At 46.4% G+C, this 20,892-nt stretch overlaps 1 protein-coding gene across 3 annotated transcripts in view; it reads right to left on the bottom strand.

Moving 5' to 3' along the window:
• NAP1L1 (nucleosome assembly protein 1 like 1) overlaps positions 1-12,451 on the bottom strand; it is a 50,140-nt gene extending 37,689 nt beyond the window's left edge. Inside the window, exon 1 of one of the 3 annotated variants that reach the window (XM_077832736.1) lies at positions 12,327-12,451. The gene's annotated coding sequence lies outside the window, so the exon portion shown is untranslated. Of the gene's footprint in view, positions 1-11,952; positions 11,972-12,326 lie in introns of those variants that run through there. The other 2 variants (XM_077832741.1, XM_077832733.1) reach the window with 2 other exon arrangements.
• Between the last annotated feature and the right edge of the window lie 8,441 nt (positions 12,452-20,892).

Raw genomic sequence — 20,892 nt, 5'->3', positions numbered from 1 at the left:
AGCCAACTACAAATATGAAAATTACGTGAACAAGTTTTGGCCAAGTCATTAAACTCTAATATTAAAGTAGTCAGTAAAAAGACAACACTTTGTCCAAATGGTAGAGTTGAGGTTCATCAGAACCCCATATATTTCATCAAGTGTCCCACAACTTCCCACTGACTTGCATCCAATGAATGTGACCTCTGAAATATGTTCATTTTGAAATTAAAGCCAATTTAGAGGTTAGAAACGTATATTCTGTAACAGTAAATCTATGTTAAAAAACTAGGAACTCACTTTACTCTATGACTGATTGTGACCTCAGTTTCTCTTCAGCAATGGAAACTAACCTGCTGCAAGGTTACCATTCACTCAAGAATCAACATCTATCAAAACACACATGCGCACACTTCATTGTGTGTGGGAATAAAAAATGATATGCAAAACTTAAAAAAAGGTTTATCTGGGTGGAAATAGAAGGGTACAAGTGTAAAGGTCCTGGAAAGACATTCTCCATAGGAGCAATTTACTTATGGGCAGTAGAAGGGTCATGGAGAAGAAACAAGAGCTGACAGATGAGATAGAGGTAGGATAGATTACGGAACTGAATTAGGAAAGCCAACTCTGACATCAGGGGTGTTATTAATACTCAAAAGTTCACGAGGTATGCTGCTGCTTTGCTTTGGAGACAGTTTGCCCCTAACCTGACTTCACATGCAAGCAAGGCGGCTCAGTGGCCCCTTCCTCCAGTTGTGCAACTGCTGTTGCTTCAGAGTAACAGTTTTCCGCACTGAAGTGTATTTTGCCTGCAAACACATTCAATCCATAAATTCACAAGTCTGATTGGTTTTATTTTAAAGGAATCTAAAAATCAAGAAGATTTTAGAAAGAGGATATGATCTCAACATCGAATTTAATGAAACAATTGAGACAGTTTTCAATTACACTTGAAACACTGGTAAGTTTTGGTTTTGGTACTTTAACAGTGGCCGAAAAACATTTTTAACCAAAAACGGTATTGAAGTCATTAACATACATTTGACTAAATTAGTAGATTAAAATGTGAGTTCATGCTAAATGAGCACGATGCTAGAAATATTAAAGTCTCACAGCAAAGAAAAATATGTTACATAACCAAAGTATGGAAGTGCCAAATGCAGCTCCATAGTTAAGGCTGAATTCTGTTTTGCATTTAAAGCATAAATTCACTCTGTATTATAAAAACATGGGATTATCCTCCAGAAGTTTATAGTTCTTATGCTTTGAGTACAGAAGGATTTGCTAGTTCTCAGCAAATTCAATTAATTAGTTTGAGTAAAAAAACTAAAAGTTGTGTCTCATTAAATAATATCTGCATCAGTCTTTTTCCTGAATCATCTTAAAACGAGTACAGGCTTTATATTTTCCATATTATTAAAATCAGTGAAATCTTATGTATAGTCTACAAACATAACTCATCAGATATAATCAAAATTATTAATTTTTTGTGTCCAATTGTTCTATTATATACACTTACAAAAAGAGTTAGGTCAGTAGCTCAGGTAATTAAAATAGCTCCACTGAGATCAGAGGACAGAACCAAACACCGTCCTCTACAGCTAATCTGCATGTAACAACTTTATTTGTTGTAATGAGTTAGCAGTAACACTGGAGATATGTCAAGAGTTTCAATGGCAGGTCAGAGATCAGTTGAGCTCCTTAAAGTTGATGGCTGTGTGCTAGCTTTGGACATCAGCATCTTAGCCCTGGTCTACACTACAGGTTTAGGTCGGATTTAGCCCTGCACCTGTACACACTACAAAGCCATTTTTTGCGACTTTAAGGGCTCTTAAACCGTGTTTCTGTACTCCCCCCCTACGAGTAGATTAGAGCTGAAATCGAGCTTGCTGGGTCCAATATGAGGTAGTGTGGACGCAATTCGACGGTACTGACCTCCGGGAGCTATCCCAGAGTGCTCCATTGTGACTGCTCTGGACAGCACTCTCAAATCATATGCACTGGCCAGGTAGACAGGAAAAGCCCCGCAAATTTGAATTTCATTTCCTGTTTAGCCAGCTTGGTGAGCTGATCAGCACAGGTGACCATGCAGTCCCAGAATCGCAAAAGAGCTCCAGCATGGACCAAACGGGAGGTACTGGAGACGAATCCGTGTTATCAGAACTCAGTTCGAAAAGACAAAATGCCAAAATATTTGAAAAAAAATCTCCAAGGGCATGAAGGACAGAGACTGTAACAGGGACCTGCAGAAGGACAGCGTGAAACTTAAGGTGCTCAGGCAAGCCTACCAAAGAACCAGAGAGGCAAACAGCTGCTCTGGGTCAGAGCCCCAGACATGCTGCTTCTATGATGAGCTGCATGCAATTCTAGGGGGTGCCCCTACAACTACCCCAGCCCTGTGAGTGGACTCCGTCAATGGACTCTCCAAAACAGGGATGGAGATTTTGGGGACGGGGAAGATGAGGAGGTGGAGGAGGAGGAGGTTGAACACAGCAAGCAAGCGGAGAAACCGTTTTCCCCGACAGCCAGGAACTGTTTCTCACCCCAGAGACAATACCCTCCCAACCCACCGAAGGCAGGCTCCCGGACCTAGAAGGCGAAGAAGGGACCTCTGGTGAGTGTACCTTTATAAATATAATACACGGTTTAAAAGCAAGCGCATTTAATGATTAATTTGCCCTGAAGATTTGGGATGCATTCACGGCCAGTACAGCTACTGGAAAAGTCTGTTAATGTGTATGGGGATGGAGCAGAAATCCTCCAGAGACATCTCAATGAAGCTCTCCTGGATGTACTCCCAAAGCCTTTGCAAAAGGTTTCTGGGGAGGGCAGCCTTATTCTGTCCTCCATGATAGGACACTTTACCACGGCAGGCCAGCAGCACGTAGTGTGGAATATTGCATAAGAAAACATGGCAGCGTATGGTCCTGGTGTTTGCTGGCATTCAAGCAACATCTGTTCTTTACCTTTCTGTGTTATCCACAGGAGAGGGATATTATGGTCACCTGGTTGAAATGGGGGAATTTCACTCAGGGGACATTCAGAGGTGGCCGTGCCTGCTGGGCTGTTTCCCTGTAGCTGAACAGAAGTCATCCCCGCTGTTAGCCACGCAGTGTGGGGAGGGGTGAAGCGATCATCCCAGAGAATTGGGTGTGGGGGGGAAGGGAGGCTTAGTTTGATTTGTACTGCACGTTAACCCGAAAACTGTAGCCCCTCCTTTTAAATGGCCAACCCATTTTAAAGGGCCAACCCAACGGTGCTTGGTATGTGAAATGAGAGTGCTGCTGTTTGAAACCATTTCCACACGTTAGGAAGGTTAAAGAAGCCAAAAGACTGTGGCTTACCAGGTCTGCCTGCAAGCCGAATTCTGCTGCCCGCCGGCCCTACGTGCGTGATCTCTCACACCATACCGGCAGGCCCTCGACATAAGAGGCAAAATGCAACCTTGTAAAGAAAGCACACGTGCTATGTAATGTTAACAGCTTGGTTCACTGTGAAAGAGTTTACCCATTGCTCTCTAAAATGTCTCTTTTTAAAGACTAATCTCCTCCTGGTTGAGGTGCAGAAAAGGCAGCAGGAACACAGCCTGCCGCTGCAGCACCTGTGTAACCAACTGCCTTCCTCTTCAAATTCCATAGCCTCCTCACCCAGACTCCCAAGAAAGCGGTGGGGGGGACCTTTGGGCATCCAACCACTCCACCTCAGAGGACTGCCCAAACAGAAAGCTGGCATTCAATAAGGTTTGAAGTGCAGTGTGGCCTTGTCCTTCCGTCCTCCCTTCCTCCCCCACTCCACCTGGTGTTTCCCTCCTCCCCCACCCCTCCCAGGCTACCTTGGCAGTTATCCCCCCATTTGTGTGTCGAATTAATAAAGAATGCATGAATGTGAAACAACAATGACTTTATTGCCTCTGCAAGCGGTGATCAAAGGGGGCGGGGAGGGGAGGGCGGCTGGCTTACAGGGAAGTAGAGTGAACCAAGGGGGAGGGTTTTCATCAAGAAACAAACAGAACTTTCACACCATAGCCGGGCCAGTCATGAAACTGGGTTTTCAAAGCCTCTCTGATGTGCAGCGCACCCTGCTGTGCTCTTCTAACTGCCCTGGTGTCGGGCTGCGTATAATCAGCGGCCAGGCAATTTGCCTCAACCTCCCACCCCGCCATAAACGTCTCCCCCTTACTCTCACAGATATTGTGGAGAGCACAGCAAGCAGTAATAACAATGGGAATATTGGTTTTGCTGAGGTCTAACCGAGTAAGTTAACTGCGCCAGCACGCTTTTAAACGTCCAAAGGCACATTCTACCACCATTCTGCACTTGCTCAGCCTATAGTTGAACAGCTCCTGACTACTGTCCAGGGTGCCTGTGTATGGCTTCATGAGCCAAGGCATTAAGGGGTAGGCTGGGTCCCCGAGGAGAACTATAGGCATTTCAACATCCCCAACAGTTATTTTCTGGTCTGGCAAGTAAGTCCCTTGCTGCAGCCGTTCCCACAGACCAGAGTTCCTAAAGATGCGAGCGTCATATACCTTTCCCGGCAATCACTCGTTGATGTTGGTGAAACATCCCTTGTGATCCACCAGTGCTTGCAGCACCATTGAGAAGTACCCCTTTTGGTTTATGTACTGGCTGCCTTGGTGGTCTGGTCCCAAGATAGGGATATGCGTTCCGACTATTGCCCCACCACAGTTAGGGAATCCCATTGCAGCAAAGCCATCCACTATGACCTGCACATTTCCCAGAGTCACTACCCTTGATAGCAGCAGCTCAGTGATCGCGTTGGCTACTTGCATCACAGCAGCCCCAACAGTAGATTTGCCCACTCCAAACTGATTCCCGATTGACTGGTAGCTGTCTGGCGTTGCAAGCTTCCAGAGGGCTATCGCCACTTGCTTGTGAACTGTGAGGGCAGCTCTCATCTTGGTATTCATGTGCTTCAGGGCAGGGGAAAGCAAGTCGCAATGTCCCATGAAAGTGCCCTTACGCATGCGAACGTTTCGGAGCCACTGGGAATCATCCCAGACCTGCAACACTATGCTGTCCCACCAGTCTGTGCTTGTTTCCCGTGCCTAGAATCGGCGTTCCACAGCATAAGCCTGCCCCAGTAACACCAGGGTGGCCAAATTTCCAGAGCCCGTACTTTGAGAGACGTCTGTATCCATGTCCTCATCACTCTCCTTACTGCGCTGCTGTCGCCTACTCGCCTGTTTTTGCAGGTTCTCATTCTGCATATACTGCACGTGGTGTTTAGAGCTGTCTCAACTGCCGCAGTGATCTGCGCGGGCTCCATGCTTGCCGTGATATGGCACAAGCAGGAGAACAGAGTGGGAGCGGAACCGGCTGGTGGATGACGATTGTTGGCCGTTGCCTTCATGGAGCGAGAGGAAGGGAAAGCAAGGGGCAGGCTGGCAACAGACGGTGCTGCTGGCTGGGAGAGCAGCCTGAGGCAGAATGGCCCCCTCAAGGATTGAACTCACAACCCTGGGTTTAGCAGGCCAATGCTCAAACCACTGAGTTATCCCGCTGCCAAATAGTAATAAGCTTTAAAAATATAAAGCTGCAAAACACTGGGTAGCTAATGGGTTTTAGCAACTATGGTTATGAATGAGGTTACAGAGGATTCAAAACCCCATTATGGCTGGCTCCTCAGATATTTTTGCTCACATCCCCATGCACCAGTGCTTAAGGATTTTGTTTGTGAATTAGGGCTTTTTATTGCCATTTGTTAGATCAGTGAGCGGGAAATGTTATTTGGGGCATGAAAACAGAAGCTAATAGAAGCAACATAGGGTGGGAGAGGGAAAATCTGTAAAAGTGTTGGAATCTTTCCCAAGTCTTCAATTATATGCCACACTTAGTTTGTTATACTAGAACGGTTTTTCATAGCGGAAGGTTGTGTGCCATAATCACCTCAGAATCTCTTAAAATTTTAAGCAAATGAGCCATACTCTGTAATAAAGCTGGAACATGGCCATTATTAGTAGATTAGTGGTGTGCTTTTTACTCTGCCATGGACCTCGTCACTTGACATTTACAATTAATATGTGCATGCTTTTGTTGTGGTTTATTGCTATAGTGGCTTTTCCAGGCTGCAGTAACTGTAACTTATAAAAGTTCAAGACTGCTGCTGGCTACCCTCTCTGATTCTACAAACAGTGAATTGGTTGCTGAAAAAAGGAAAGGTTTCTTTTTAAAAATCAGGTTTAAAAGACTAGTTTCCATGGGAACAGGAATGAACTGCAGCCAGCAGTAGAGGAGTTAGCTACTCAGTGGCTTCAGGCTTGGAGCTGTCGAGTTTTCTGCCTTTCTGCCTAGGTTTCAAAAGACTTCTTCGAAGAACTTAATTTTGAAGCACTTTTCAACATTTTAAGAGACTTTTAAAAAGCTTTATTCAGGTACAGCTGTTAAAAATATGCTTACTATAAGAGAGCGGAAGAAAATCCACCTTCATGTTGCACAATGCTCCAAAGCAGTGGTGGGCCGCATCTGGCCCGTCAGGGTAATCCACTGGCAGGCCACAAGATTGGTCGATGTAAATGACCTTCCGCAGGCACTGCTGCCTGCAGCTCTCAGTGGTTGCGGTTTGCCATTCCTGGCCGACGGGAGCTGTGGGAAACGGCGGCCAGCCCATGCTGCTTCCCGCAGCTCCCATTGGCCGGGAACAGCAAACTGCGTCCATGCCTGCGGACAGTCGATGCAAACAAACTGTCTCATGGCCCACCTGCGGATTACCCTGATAGGCCACGTGCAGGCCATACCCCTGCTCCATAGGCTTGCAAATATGAGATATCTGTGTAATTGTCAACCTTTGTCGCATTTGATTGTAAGTGACCTCAACAGCCAGCTGACATTATCCTTTCCTTCAGCTGGTTTTGAAATGGCTATGAACTGATCTTGTCAGATAAACTATTAAACTGACCCCAGCTGCCCTAAATTGTTTTGCCAAATTGCTCCACTGTGCGTATCCCTTTCTGGCATCTCTGCCAACTCCCAGATAACTCCTCTGCAGAATTGGGCATGGAGAATAAATAATACATTGAAGTCTTTGGATGAATATTTGATAGTTTGGGTTATTTTTTCCAATACATGATGTAACTAGCCCTCACAACATCCCTTCATGATCAGCATTATTGCCTTTTTATTGATGGTGAAATGGAGAAACTGAGGCAGTCTGTTAAAACTGGAATTAGCGTTTAAGTCACTGATTCTTAGTTCTAGTTTTAGACCACTAGATTACACGGTACTTCTCTATTAATACAGAATTAAAGCTTGTTCAGTATAGCGAGTATTGAGAGCGTGTGGCCTGTATTCTAGGTCCCTACATTCTAATTACCCCACTTTTAGAACCAGTTCAGAGAGTCTGAATCAGTAATAGAATAAAGGGGTAGAATTAATTGTCTGTCATAGTTTTAAACTAATTCTGTAGTACATTTCCTTACTCACTTGACCAGAGTCTGGGATCCTATTCTATCTTCCCAGCAAGGGTAAATTACAAGCACTCAGGGCAGGTCTACACTTAAAATGCTGCATCACCATAGCTGCAGCACATAAGTGAAAACATTCTTGTGCTGACAGGAGAGCACCTATCATCAGCATAGTTTATCCACCTCTGCAGGAAGTGGTAGCTATGTCTGTGGGAGAAGGTCGCCTCCCGACATAGTGTTGTCTACACAGGACTAGGTCGTATAACTACGTTGCTCAACGGTGTGGATTGTTCACACCCCTGAGTGACATAGTTACACTGATGTTAAGTATCATACAGACCTAGCCTCAGAATGCTACAAACTAGCAGAGGGGTTGTTGAGCGCTTGTTGACGGAATTGTTTATTATCTGATGGAAACTTGCAAGAGAAGCTTTTTTTATGTAGAAAAAAATCAAACCCTTTTGTTAGAACCAGCCCAGGAGTTGCCCAGAAGACTTCTGTACAAGCCCATGTAGATATTTGTCCTTTATTAATCTGAGCAGTTCTTGTTTATCCTTGATAGTAGGAGCGAAATTGAAGCTCCATGAGTTCTTAAATGGTAGTTTGCTTGTAGATAATTTGAGAGTTGAAGTCTAAGGAAAGTTACTGCTGTCTTAGGGTATGTCTTCACTTGCAACATTAAAGTGCTGCCGCACGGTGTAGTCGCAGCACCAGCATTAGGAGAGAGCTCCGAAGTTCCCACTTCTAATGTGATACCCGCTGGGTGAATGGGCAACACAATGGCAGGTGAAATTCAAATGTTCTGAACTGTTCACACACTTGAACGAGCTCTAAATAGCGCTGGCCAGGAAAAAAAAAAATTTGTCAAGAAAAATTCACATCTGAAAGATTTCCTTCTTTTTTGGGGGGGGAGAGAGGGGGGGTGTCCTGAACTGGGACAAACCACCAAAAACATGAAAAAGTTCACAGGAAGGGTTTAAGAAAAAAAAATATGGCTTGAGAGAACCAAAACAGAATTTTTCAGCTTCCTGGTGCCCCCTAGAATGCTTGGGCAATTCTAATAAATGATGCTGCTGCAAAGTTTCTAGTCTATCATAAAATTCAGGAATATTTCTGCAAATTTAAGGTCCAGCCTGCTGGGGAGTACATGAGGCCTAAGCTGTACAATTACATGCCTCCTCTGCACTGAATTTTATTGCATCTACAAAATCTGCTAAACGCATAAGAAATCTTCAACAGGCTGCCCACATTGTGTTTTTAAATCCAATTAAGTCAATCAGGAGCTAAAATGGAGACTCTTCAAGCACCTTCTGTAAAATCTTCCATACATATGTTGATTGGATTACATGTAAAAAAGCATTTGTATATAAAAGCTAAAACCTAGATGTGGTTTAGGTGGAAATGAGTGTTAGTTCATTAACCTTATGCTTCTGCAGGCCAGGGTCAGTTAGTGGCATTAACAATTTATTTTTAGTTAACTAACTTTAGTTATACACAACTTTGAGTGCAAAGAATCCCAAAGCAATCTGCAAACAAACTAACTGATCTACAACATGTACGAACAGCTGTTGTAAGATACTGCAGAGCAAATTTACAGTTTAGGACAGATGGAATGTAGTTAGAATGCAGTTACCCAAACTAGGAAGTGACCAGACAACAAGTTCAACATCCTACTCTCGAAAGTCATGGGCTCTAACCACAAGCAATTAGGAACCAGCTTTCACACTTCATCTGGTGGCACCTTCTTAAACCCTAGTGACAGGCTGAAATATTGGTTCAATATTAATTTAGAGTCAAGTATGCCACCCATTTTGTGGATTAATCGGATTTTGTACATGCTCACAGAATAATGGATGACAATATTTAAAATACAACAAATGTTACCACTTTCTGCAGCATCCAGCTGTTTCTTAAGTTCCCCATACAAGTATTGACCAGGCCTAAACCAGTTTAGTTTGAGATAGAACATGTGCACAGCCCAAAGCCGTATGACTGCAGACCACAAAATCAGTTGGTGTTCAAACACTGTACCAGCAGAGACACCTAAATGTTTTGAAACATCTGCTGGACCTTAATTGACATTCCCTGAGCGATGAACCATAGATGGAAGCAGTGTCTTGCATCCCTTGGGATAATGCAAAAAAAAAAACAAAAAAAAAAACCAACACACTCAACCGCTCCAAAAATTGTTTTTATTACTTTAACAGCTACACCTCTACCCCAATATAACACGGTCGTCGGTAACCAAAAAATCTTACCGCGTTATAAGTGAAACCACGTTATATCGGGATAGAGGGATTAGAGTGTACAAAGAAATAATGTGCTTTGAAATTTTACTAGGAAAGATATTTTTATCCCTTTAGGATAAAAATGTTTGTAAGCTTGCAAACTAAATCATTTTTGTTAATGGGGCAGAGGGTTTCGGGCAGGGCGCAGGAGGGACGGAGGAGCTGAGCGAAGCGGTGGCAGCAAAACCACCCAGCCTGGCGGAGCACGCAGCACCCTCTGGCCGGTGCGCAGGAGGGAGGCAGGAGCTGAGCGAAGCGGCGGCAAAACCGCCCAGCCCGGTGGAGCACACAGCACCCCCGGCCAGGGCGTGGAGCCGGGGCTACAGCACGGACCCACTCCCTCCGGCCGCAGGCACTCGGGCTGGGGCATGAACTTCCAGCCATGAGCCGCCCCCCGGGTTGCCGCAGACTGGCCGAGCCCCGCCGCAGCCCCATCTGAACCAACCCATTCCCCTTCCCCCCATGGCCCCATTATCCAACCCCTCGGTCCCGGCCTGGCACCCTTAACATGCCCCTCACAGCAGCATGTGGGAGCCAGACACACTGATGCGCTAGTCTGCCGAAGCACGCAGCCCCGCCCCCCAGAACCCTGCTTTACCTCGTTATATCCAAATTTGCATTATATCGGACCACGTTATATCGGAGTAGAGGTGTACTTAGTTTCTGACATTTCTCTGATAATGAATATGTTTATTTCATGTGGTTACTTTGTATTTTGAAAGTTCAGATAATGGACAACTTTTTACCATGTCACTGACTTGCAGAAATTCAATTTAATAGAATATGGTGACATTCTCAGGAATGCAGTCTCCGCCTAGAATAACCAAGTCTCATATCAAGAAAGAAGTGCTGCAGGGAAGCTTTGCAACATACCTGTACAATGCCTAGCTCTGCTGAATGTCATCAGTTCACATAAGAGAACATCTTCACAAGTTTGTGTGAATGACAGATTAAAACAATAAATTTTCTAAATTTATAATTTAGAAGTCTATAATTTCATTTTAAGTTCAGCAGAATTCTGATAAGAGCTTGAAAAGTTTACCAGACACAAAATACACACACAGGGCAAGGCCCTGGTAAGAAACCTAGCATCCAAAGCTGCTAAGAATAGTGCTTCCATACACTTTCCAGAACCTCTAAACTGCTCTCAAGGGAAGAATCTTCACTTCTCTCTCCCTCCGGAGCTTTATGCCTGATGTGAGGAGGAGCAGAATTCTCTGGTACCCTTCCACCACTACTCCAGTCTCCTGATCTTTTGATTCCTCTTCCCCTGTGAGTATCTCAGTGTCTACCTCTGCTGTTGCTGGTGGTAACTTTTCCCAAGGAACTACAGCATGCTGTACAAAAGTCTTCCACCAAGTTCCAAACAGCAGCAAGGAATCTAACAAATCTTATGAACTGCACTTTGCTTCTGCTGCAGAGGCACTGAATGTCTGGCTACAGACTAAGGAAAACATCAGCATATTGATTACCCTCTGTTCACTTTTGGAGTTATTTTATCAACCAAATGAGACAGAATTTTTTTTTATTAAGCTGAATTTCTATAGAAATTCCTGTTGTAAGTGCATTCCCTGGCTTCTTGGAGTAAGTGGATTTTTTGAAGTCTAAATTCTGATATCACCAGTAATATTATGCAACCGGTAACAGTATAAAAACAACCTATCAACACTGCTTGAAACTTGCTCCAGGGGGTGGAGATTACTAATACGTCAAGTTTCCTTTCTGACAAGGTAAGCTACCTCTCATCATCACTTACAGCCACTAATGGTACTTTAAACGCGAGCTTTACATGGAATTGTGAGTAACGCCAAGAACGAAGCCCAGAGGGGACTAGCAGGCTGCGCTCAACTCACTAGATACCATGCATCGGGGGAGGCTAGGAACTGAGCGGACAAGGCAGGGAGCGCAAGCGATCCATCGCCAGGCTCTGAATCGCTGGGTCCCCCTGTCAGTAACAAGTTGCGCAGCACATTAGCTTCGACGCTCCCCGGGGAGAGAGCAAGGAGCCATAGCTAGCACCAGGCGGCCTTCACTACCCTCCCCAGAGGCATCGCCTGCCCCACGCCAACAACCTCCCCCCGCCACAGACACACACCCCACACACAGCCGCCCCTGCCGGCCAATCCACCTCAGCACAGCCTCCCCTGCTCCCCCCTACCCGCACCCCGACTCTCCCCCCCACCCCACACACGCACATCAGCATCGGGCGGGGCAGCGCCCCGGGGAAGGTCGGAGGCAGCCCCGTCCCCACGTGCTACTTACTACCAGGCAGACCGACCTCTCCCCACCCCGCGCCAGGCCCAGGGCAGCGCGGCCTAGTGCGACCCCAGCGGCCATGGCGGCCCCGGAGCAGGCGACCAACCGGCGCTGCTCCCCGGGGCGAAGCAGAAAGGCCCCGCGGGAGGGGAGGGCCCCCGCGCCGCGCAGACACCGGGACAACCGACTCCGTCCGGCCCGGCCCAGTCCCAGCCGCATCCGGTCCCGGCCCACCCCTGCCTGGCGACCCCGGAACAGGGGCCCGGCCCGGCCAGGCTGAGGGGCGCCTCCCCCGAGAGCCGAGCGGACCCCCACCCGCCCAGAGCCGGGCGCCGTGATTCCGCAACGGCCCCCGCCAGCCGCTCCCCCCTCCTCAGTACCTGCGCCGAACCGGGGCTCGCAGTGACTCAGGAGCGAGGAGGAGGTGCCGCGCGACTGGCGGTAAAAAGACCCGAGCTCCCGCCGCTCGCGCTCATATAGAAATAACGTCACCACGTAACCCCCCCTCCCCTCCCCTCCCCGCGCGCCCCTGTCCCCAGGCAACGCGCGCGCGCCGGGGTGAGCGCCTAGGCGGGAGCTGTCCGGCATCAGCCCCGCCCCCCATGGGCCGGACAACAAGGCGCGCGGGTCTTCTCCTGGCCAGCCACAGCAGCACGCACACTGCATGCATCCGATGAGTGTGTTCATGTCACACACACTCATCGGATGCATGCAGCGTGTGTGCTGGTGTGGCTGGCCAGGAGAAGAGACATCCCCCAGGCCCCGTCTGGGATCTTACACACACACGGTATGCATCCGATGAAGTGAGCTGTAGCTCACGAAAGCTTACACTCAAATACATTTGTTAGTCTCTAAGGTGCCACAAGTACTCCTTTTCTTTTAGCGGTTACAGACGAACAGGGCTGCTACTCTGAAACATACCGAATACAGTCCCAAGGGCCACGTGTGATCCCTCACACACACTGTGAACACTCACAGCCATCATCAGCTCCTAACTATGATCTCACAAACCCAGCATGAACACACACAGCCACCCCACCAAACCCCAAGTGTGATCATACATGTGTGCACACCTCCTACAGCCAAAGCCCGAGTGTAAAACACACACATCCCCCGCAGGCTGAAGCATGACACCTGCACTCCCCAGGCCAAAACACAACATACACACACCCCAGGGGCTGAAGGGTGACACACACAAACACATCCAAACCTCTCCCCCTTATGGCAAAACGTAACACTTGCACCCTAAGCTCTCAGGCAGGGACTCGTCTCTTCTCCTGGCCAGCCACACCAGGTCCACTTCACCAGACTACTAGAACTGACAGACCCATACCAAATTAGGCTAGTTGTTGTTATGGATGCTTAAATGAGTTTCAGTGCCATGGTACTCGATGGAAATCTTTAAATAAATTGTATTGCTCTTCCTGCATGCACTGTGTAAAAGGCTGTTCATTTAAGCCACCATAGCAGCACCCTGTACCAAAACAGACCAAACTCACCTGCAACAAAGTATAGAAATCATATTCACATAGGCTACGCTCCCAGAAAAACAACTCAGGGATACTATTTATTTTACTTAATATTTATGCAATGCTATAATTTTGCAAGGCATTTTACAGAAATAAAAAATGTCCATGCCCTAAAAATTTTGCAATCCAAATGAGGTTATTTAACAGTGGAAATGACAATAACAGAGAAGGACAGAGGAAGGAGCAGGAGGGATCGTGTACCAACTGAGATACAATCTGTATTATGTATGAATTTTGAAAAAACAGATGAAATGTGAGAATCAGGCCAGGTCTACACTTTAAAATTTAGGTCGACATAGCTACATGTAAAAAAGTTCACGCCCTTGATTGACATAGTTAAGCCAACCTAACGCCCGGTGTAGTTGCCACTTGTTCAACGGAAGAATTTTTTCATTGACTAGCTACCGCCTCTTGAAGAGGTGGATTAACTACAGCAATGGAAAAACCCCTTCCTACTCTATGTCACTACAATGATATAGCTGCAGTGCTCCCACTGTGTCGCCATAGCATAGCCATACTTTTAATAGAAACAAGTAATTTAATCAATATTTATTCTGCAACATCAATTATATTTTATTGTAAACATGTTAATTTTATTCAAGCAGCTAAAATGGCACCGCAGCTATGTAATCTGCAGACATACTGGCTTATGTTACCTTGCTGTGGTGATTTTCTAACATTCAAACAGCCAGTTCATTTCTTCCTCATGAAACTTTCCATCCCACAACTGGTCCAAGCATCTGTGAAGCTTGCAGTAGCAGATGATCTACTAATTACATGATCTCCTCAGTGGCCAGGGAGAAATCCTTGTTCACATTAATTAGGTAGCACTAGGAACCCTGCTACCAACTAAATATTTGGAATGCAATCCTCAAGTGCACTTAAGGTTGCCAATTTTGGTTGGATGTATTCTTGGAAGTTTCACCACACAAAATAAATTTTAATTAAAGATTAATCTTTAATTCTTGGAGAATCCAGGACAATCCTGGACGGTTGGCAACCCTAAGTGCACTGGAGCAGCCCTGGGAATACGTGGGAAGCAAAGGTGGCTCCTATAAGTCACCTTTCTGCTCGCACTCCAAATCTATGGCCAGCCAGGTGCAGGTCTGACCCTTAGAATGATTTAGAGCAGCCTCATGGATGCTTGGAAGAGATGCTAGACCAGCCAAGAATTCCTCTATGGCAGCAGAATCTTCAGCTGTCTGTATAAGCCGTTTTTGTGCAGCCAGGGAAGTGCAAAGTTGCCTTAATATGGGTCTGAATATGGCCATCTGGTGGTTGCACAGTTTCAGTCCTAGGGTCTGATTATGTGAGGAGCTGAGCACCTCTTAAAACTTTTGTATATAGACAAGCCCTTAGTGCTACCTTCTCATATGGACACCCTTAAATTAGTGCATTATTCTTGTTTAATTTAAGTTGATTCTTTCCCTCAATCTAAACCATTTTAGTTAAATTGGTGCAATTTTTGGATGTGTACAAGGCCCAAGTTACAATCATTCACTAATGCAGCTAAGAGATGACTCACCTCTGAACCAGCTATTACTAAAGAGGCTAAGAGATGAGTCGCACTGTGAACCAACTGTGAAATAACACCAAAAAGCTTAAGACTCACCAGATGTCACAAAGGGATGCATTTTCCTTAGTTCTCTTTCAAATGGCCATGAACTGCAGGGCTGCAGCACCACCTGTACCTCTATCTAATGAAAACAATACATCCAGAGACAATAGACTCATAGACTTTAAGGCCAGCAGGGACCATCATGATCACTAGTCTTACCTTTTGCACATCGCAGGCCACAGAACGTCACCCACCTATTCCTGTAAAAGACCCATAACCTCTGACTCAGTTACTGATATCCTCAAATCCTGATTTAAACAGAGAATCCACCATTTGCTCTAGTTTAAACTAGCAAGTGACCAGTACCCCATGTTGCAGAGAAAGGCAGAAAACTCCTAGGGTCTCTGCCAATCTTACCCAGGGGAAAATTCCTTCCTGACCCCAGATATGGCGGTCAGTTGGACTCTGAGCATTTCAGCAAGACCCACCAGGCAGACACCTGGAAAAGAGTTCTCTGTAGTAAGTCAGAGCCCCCCCATCTAGTGTCCCATCACGAGCTGTTGGAGATATTTGCTACTAGCACTCGCAGATGGACTTTATGCCATTGTAGGCAGTCTCATCATACCATTGACTCTAGTAACATATCAGGCTCAGTCTTGAAGCCAGTCAGTTTTTTCCCCCCCACTGCTCCCCTTGGTAGGCTGTTCCAGAACTTCTCTCCTCTGATGGTTAGAAACATAGACGGCGAGTTATATGGGCCCGTGGTGCCCATGCTCCACCAATATTTAGGAACGTGGGCCCGGCTCCACCAATGTTTGGGCTTACCACGCTTTGGGGGGTCCCACGCTTCAGGGGGATGCGAGGTCCAGGGCAGCCTGGGGAATTAGTGGGGGGCCTGGCACCGTCAGCAACAAACTACCCAACCCCAGCCTGCCTTGCCCCGCCGGCTCGTGGCATCGCTCAGGGGAGGGGGCGGAAGCTGGAAAGAGCCGGGACGGGGGCTTGGGGGAAGGGGTGGAATGGGGGCAGGGAGGCCGTGGAGCAGGGGCGGGCTGGGGCCAGGTCACTCACTCCTGCCAGTGCCAGGCCCCCCGCTAAATTGCCAGACCGCCCTGGACCCCGAATCCCCCTTGAAGCGTGGGGCCCCCCAAAGCGCAGGGCCTGGGATGGTTGCCCTGGTCCGTCCTATAAATGAGACAGCTCTGCCTGGACCCCGCACTCCCCTGAAGCGCGGGACCCCCCAAAGTGCAGGGTCCGGGGCGGTTGTCCCTGCCCATATGGAAGGACGGCTCTGCTTGGACCCGTTCTGGGCAACACCAAAAATTAAACAAACCTGGCGCCCATGGTTAGAAACCTTTGTCTAATTTCAAGCCCAAACTTCCTGATAGCCAGTTTATACCCATTTGTTCTTGTGTCAACATTGGTGCTTTACTTAAATAACTCCCTCCCTCCCTGGTATTTATCCCTCTGATGTACTTATAGAAAACAATCATATCTCCCCTCATCCTTCTAAACAAGCCACGCTCTTTCAGTCTCCTCTCATAAGGCAGGTTTTCAAAAAAATGAACCACATTCTTGTGGTAAGAGCTATACACTTTGGCATTTATTGAATAATTAGCATAAGTTACAAGGATAGCCAAGAGAATGATGAAAGTTAGAGCAGTTACTATTTCTCCCACTTATTATTTACTTTCAGATGGACTGTCTTTTTAGCAACAATGGAAGAAAACCAACTCAGAAAAAACCCATAGTGTATAAACATTTCTCCACAACAGAAGTGCAGTTGAACTGTCACATGGCAGAGCTAGCAAAGCATGCAAATTCCTATGTAGATTTGAATGAAGTTCCCTCCTAATTTTCTGTTTTGCATTTGTTTCTGCTTCTGTGAAATGAGAGCAAATTTCCCCACAAGGAGCATATTTTCAAGCAGTGGAAACAGCAAATTAAAGAAATCTACTGTATGGAACTTTTGAAATACAGTAATAGGCGACAAAAGAAAATGACATGGTATGGACACAATGAAATGCTAGGGTGTGATTATACACCCGTTGACATAATAGACTTTCAACATCTTTCATTTCTCAATATTTTTAACTCTCCAGGGATAAACTGTGATTCTTGTCTTACATTAGGGTTGCTCATGGAGATAGAAAACAGAAACCAAAAAGTAATACAATAGAAATTGGCATTAGACATAGACCTGAATAAATCTCAGGATGTGAAGAAGATAGAGCTTTAATGTGAAGTTGGTAAACTCAAGAAAAAGAAAACAACAGAAATAAGTTGAAATATGAGAAGAAATTTTAAGATCTGATGTCCACTGCTGTAGTGATAATTTCAGAAGTGAAAAATATTAGATATAACACTATTATGTGATATGCACTATTATGTGACCCGAGGTGCCTAGGGTAGCCCACACTGAAAATGTCAAAGGACAGGCAGCGAAAAGAGAGCAGATTCTCCCAAAACTGGTGGTTAACACTTAAGTTTAGGGTTTGTCTACCCTGGCAGAGTTACAGCACCGGCAATTACAGCGCTGCTCAGAGAGTATTGAAGGAAAACGGCTGTTGTGTGTTCACACTGTCAGCTGCCTGCACAATAGCCTGTTCACATTTGCGGCACTTGCAATGGTATTTGGAGCAGTGGATTCTGGGCAGCTATCCCACAAAGCATCGCTTCCTCTTCTGCCACTAAGAGTTGTGGGACAGCAGAGGGCGTTGCGGGGTATCCTGGGTCCTGTTCCAGTGCCCCATGATGGATTGCTGCGCATCCCAGCAATCCGTGTGCCTCCCGTCCGCATTTGGCGCCATTGTTCAACGGTTTGCGTACTGCATGCTCTGCCTCTTCGGTCTGCAGGAATGGATCCTGAAATGTTGACCAGTATGCTGCTCACTCTAACTAACACGTCAGGAGTGGCAGTGGAGTTATTCCTTAAACTACAAAGGCAAGAGGACTGCGACATTGATCTCGCCACACATACTAGCTATGACACGAGATTGCTTGTGGCATTCACGGAGGTGCTGACCAGAGTGGAATGCCGCTTTTGGGCTAGAGAAACAAGCACTGATGTGGGATCACATCATCATGCACGTCTGGGATGATGAGCAGTGGCTGCAGAAGTTTAGGATAAGGAAAGCCACATGCATGGGACTGTGTGATGAGCTCGCCCCAGCCCTGCGGCACAAGGACACAAGAATGAGAGCTGCCCTGCCTTTGGAGAAGCACGTGGCGATTGCACCATGGAAGCTGGCTACTCCAGACCACTACCTATCAGTAGCTAACCAGTTCAGAGTCGGAAAGTTGACTGTTGGACTCGTGTTGACAGAAGTCTGCAGGGCCACTAATCGCATCCTACTCTGAAAGACCATGACTCCGGGCAACATGCATGACATTGTGGATGGCTTTGCACAAATGGGCTTCCCTAACTGCGCAGGGATGATAGATGGCACGCATATTCCAATTCTGGCACCAGACCACCTAGCCACCAAGTACATTAATCGGAAGGGGTATTTCTCAATGGTTCTCCAGGTACTTGTGGATCACTGTGGGCATTTGTCAGGGTTCTCTCCCCACTCTGAACTCTAGGGTACAGATGTGAGGACCCACATGAAAGACCCCCTAAGCTTATTTCTAGCAGCTTAGGTTAATAACTTCCCCAAGGCACAAATCCTTCCTTGTCCTTGGATGGGTACTGCTGCCACCACCAAGTGAGTTAGACAAAGATTCAGGAAAAGGACCACTTGGAGTTCCTGTTTCCCTAAAATATCCCCCCAAGTCCCTTCACCCCCTTTCCTGGGGAGGCTTGAGAATAATATACCAACCAAATAGGTAAACCAGATTCTTAAAAAACATACTTTATTATAAAAAGAGAAAAAAAAAGTAAAAGAAGCACCTCTGTAAAATCAGGATGGAAGATAACTTTACAGGATAATCAGATTCAAAACACAGAGGGTTCCCCTCTAGGCAAAACTTTAAAGTTACAAAAAACAGGGATAAACCTCCCTCTTAGCACAGGGAAAATTCACAAACTAAAACAAAAGATAATCTAACACCTTTCCTTGCTTTACTTACAATTTTTGTAATCCTAGATCTTATTTCAGGCAGGGTTTTAAGAGATGGTTTTTCCTGCCCATGGTCCCTCTCTGGCTCCGAGAGAACCCACACAAAGAGACAAAGCAAAAACCTCCCCCCACCAATTTGAAAGTATCTTCTTTTCTTATAAGTCCTTTTGGTCAGGTGCCAACCAGGTTATTTGAGCTTCTTAACCCTTTACAGGCAAAGGAGGGATTTTATGCTACACTTAGCTGTATGTTTATGACAGCGTTTCATAGACATTAATGCAGGTTGGTCCGGAAAGGTGCATGATGTACACATCTTTTGGAACACTGGCCTGTTCAGGAAGCTGCAAGCAGGGACTTTTTTCCCAGACCAGAAGATCACTGTAGGGGAAGTCAAAATGCCCATTGTGACCCTGGGAGACCCTGCCTACCGGTTAATGCCATGGCTTATGAAGCCATACATGGGGCACCCTGACAGCAGCAAGGAGCAGTTCAACAACAGGTTGAGCAAGTGCAGAATGACTGCTGAGTGTGCTTTCGGCTGTTTAAAGGCTCGCTGGCGCTGCCTATATGGGAAGCTGGACATGGCCAATGACAATATTCCTATGCTTATATCCACCTGCTATATGCTCCATAATATTTGTGAAGGGAAGGGTGAAAGCTTCACTCAGGGCTGGACTGCTGAGGCTCAGTGCCTGGAGGCTAAATTTGAACAGCCAGAGACCAGGGCTATTAGAGGGGCCATAAGGATCCGGGATGCCTTGAGGCAGAAATTTGAAGCTGAAAGCCACTAATATTTGTTGCTATGCTCGGGAGTGCAGTGCTTGTAATGCTAGGAGGTAATTGTGATTGGTGCAGATGATGCAATATGAAGGTTTAAGAGAATTGTCTGATGCTTTGCAGGGCTCTGTTTGTTTTCAGTTAATAGAATAAAGATTGCTTTCAAACCAACACAATTATTTTATTAAAAAACAACAACCGGAGGAGAGAGTCAAACAAAAAACCACATCAACACTGAGGGGGATGGGGAAAGGGAAGGTCCCAGGAGGAGGTGGGGTCCCGGGACAGTTAAAGATTTGTGTATGTTCAGGGATCATATCCCACCTTCTCCTTTGGAGTACAGTGCAGTGGGTACTGTACTTCAGCAGGGCCAAATTGCAAATGGATAGGTGTTGAGTGCAGCGGGTACTGGGAGTCCACAGTGCTGGACTGTGATGGTGGAGGAGTGGAATGTCGCGGGTACAGACTGGAGCCAGGAGATCTCTGAGACAGATTTCTGTGAAGATTATCAGTGTCCCAGTGAAGTGAGGGAGTCAATCAACAGCCTGTTCCGCCACTCAGAGTAGGCATGTGGTGGTACGCACATCATACAGACACAAGGCTGCTTTCTGCAATCCTCCTGCCCCCAACAACTCACTTCAGCGATTTCCAAAATCAAATCCACTTACCAGGGGCCTCCTCTCCTATTTGCGCTTTGCCAGGTCCAACAGCTGTGACTGGCTAGCCTCCTCCGGGGTAGAAAAGAGCTCCTGGCTGCATGCATCTCTGACTTCTGAGTCGTCCTCTGCCTCTGGGTCCCTTTACTATGCAGAAATTTGCCAGTGTAGACAGGGCCTTCAATTCACCAACCAATCACAAACTGTCCTCTTGATCCCCCACACTGATTATCAAGAAGCTAAAACAAAGAAATCACACAGACTCCTCTATTGAATTCCAGTTCTCTGGCTCCCAATCAGCGCATCCAGTAAGGTGAGGAGTTATTTAAAACTCTGTTCGCCATACAAAATGTTCTTCTGATCCC

This window comes from Eretmochelys imbricata, chromosome 1 (genome assembly GCF_965152235.1).
Source record: "Eretmochelys imbricata isolate rEreImb1 chromosome 1, rEreImb1.hap1, whole genome shotgun sequence".
NCBI classification, from domain to species: domain Eukaryota; kingdom Metazoa; phylum Chordata; order Testudines; family Cheloniidae; genus Eretmochelys; species Eretmochelys imbricata.
Note: the sequence above shows the minus strand (reverse complement) of the source record. Positions and strands in the feature narration are given on the sequence as shown.